The sequence below is a fragment of the Pygoscelis adeliae genome, unplaced genomic scaffold (assembly GCF_000699105.1).
Source record: "Pygoscelis adeliae isolate BGI_AS28 unplaced genomic scaffold, ASM69910v1 Scaffold193, whole genome shotgun sequence".
NCBI classification, from domain to species: Eukaryota; Metazoa; Chordata; class Aves; order Sphenisciformes; family Spheniscidae; genus Pygoscelis; species Pygoscelis adeliae.
In genome coordinates, this window is record NW_008824406.1 from 49,338 (window position 1) to 51,574 (window position 2,237).

Sequence of the window (2,237 nt, forward strand, 5' to 3'; positions counted from 1 at the left end):
AGCTCCGCTAACCCCTCTTCTGCTCTGATTTGCCCCGGAAAGCTGTAACGAGGGGGTTGCGCTCTGTCACTGAGGATCTAGCAGTGCCACACGTGCCTGTCGCTGCGGCAGAGTTTCAGCCGGTCGGCGTAACACGCAGTTCTGCCAACACAAGCACTTTGCACGAGAACAGGGATTCAGTAGCTGCTTGTTGGGGTTATTGGCTCATTGCTCTTAGGAAAAAGTTAATGGAGCTAGGGTGGGACTTTTGCTTTCTGGTTTTGCGCGTTTTACGCGCAGGCTTCTTCCGCAGCTCCCCTTCGAGTCTGAGCTTTGTGTCCCCTTCAACAGAAACCTCACTTAGCTACTAGGCTCAAGTCACTACCACCAAAGCCAGTGAGTTTGCCTACCCGCAGCACTCAGGGATGTACGCTGGCCGCTCTTACAGCGGATCGTCTACATCTGTGAGAATACAATCTGGATGAGGCCGACTGTGGCTTGCTTCAAAATAAAACAGAGAGCTGCACGTGAGAAGCATTGAGGCAGGCGTATTTGCTGATAGAAGTAAGCGATTCAGTCGACAGCGCCGCTTAACGTGTGGGTGAATTTTTGCCCTGCTTCCAGGTTTCTGGAAGGAAACGGAAAAAGCATTCCCATTGAGGGAAAGATACTTAAATAAAACTTGTTATCTGTACTGCACTAGCATCAAGCTGCCTCGGCCTGCTCTGCCAGGTGACGTAGTCAAATATGACGAAAACTTCAGTCCTTGTGGCAGCTGGGTCTGAGCCCCCCAGGAGGCGCTTCTTCCGGGGAGCAAATTTTATTTGTCTAAAGGTAAATAAACGCGGTGTAAGCCATGCGATTCCAAGAGCAAGCAGGCATAAAATCTTCATATTCCCAAGTAATAATCTATGAAGCAACCGATGCGCAGCCTCCTGCCAAGACAAGTCCAGGAGACACTGCTCTGGTAAACAGAGACGTTGTGCTCTTCAAAGATTTCCTTGTCCTCCTAAAGAATAAAAAAGGCACCATGGTTTATAGCTTGGTTTTGGGTGGCTGTGCTAATAAAGTGCTTATTAATGACTTGCAGATTTGCATGTATTTTCCCCTCAATTTTTGCAGCCTTTTTGCAACTGGTGAGCTTTAAGGCTAGCTAGAAAAAGGCCCCAATATTGCACCAAAGAGAGCTGTGTGCTCTTTAATTTATTCTGCTGCCCACCGGGGGCTTCCTCTGAGCGTGCCGCTGTTACACTCGATCCAAAATGAGTTGTCTTACTAAAGCCACTGCCCTCGGAGCATGTAATCTGTATTAGCCTTGCTGTTTGACAGTGTCCTGGCTCTGGTCAGCCTCGGTCACTACAGAAGTGTTATTAATGCACTTTATGCGCAGAAAGCTAATCTGGATTAACTTGTTTGCTGATTTAAACTGATTATTTTAAAGCAGTTCTCCAGATCTGCGGTATCTGCTTTCCCTGCAACAGTGTGTTGTGTGTTTGTGGGTGGATTCCAATATTAAACTGAAGCTACAAATTATTAAAAGCAAAAATTGAGACAGAATCTCCAAACCCGTGACCTAAAATACTAAGATGCGGTGAGCCGAGGTGAAGTAAGAACAGGAGGTTGGGGAGGGGGAGTGAGGGAGGACTCAAAAACGCCTCAAACCCCTTTTTTTTAGGGGTGAGTGATTTGCCAGGGGAAGACGTCATCTACCAGGCACGAGTCACTTAAGTCAACAGGCGTCAAAGTAGCCGGCATCAAAGAAGTGGCGAGGGCTATCTCTCTTCCGGGATTTATTGGAAATATCCCAGAAGCGCTCGTATGGAGCATAAAAGGACAAGCGAAAGAATTTTAAATAGTTAGAGGTCACTGTGTCTTCTATCAATTCTGAAGGGAGTAATAGAAAAACTGTTTGGTAAGGAATAATTAATGGAAGGTACTGTCCTCTCGTGGGGAGGGAGCGTTTGGCAAGGTCTCCGATCATACGACAACCGATAACAAGCGTTATGGATGGGCTGTAGGTTTTCTAAAGGATTTGGTTGAAGCTGCAGAACATCATACAATATCGATAATGCTATTTTCTAGATCTAAACGTATAGGCTTACCGGAAGAACTACTTCATGCATAGGGTTTTTGAGCTGAATACCAGGTATAATGTTTGCAGTAGTCATCTAATTCTTTTTTAGCCCTAACGTATGATCCTGCAAACATCATAGCAGGGCAATGACTCATGTGGTTAAATAACTGCCCACAATCAGAAA

General features: G+C 46.0%; 1 protein-coding gene across 1 annotated transcript in view; it reads left to right on the forward strand.

Annotated features, from left to right (window-relative positions):
• The window catches only part of FBXO42 (F-box protein 42), a 35,107-nt gene that overhangs the window by 4,413 nt on the left and 28,457 nt on the right, over window positions 1–2,237 (forward strand). The window lies entirely within an intron of this gene.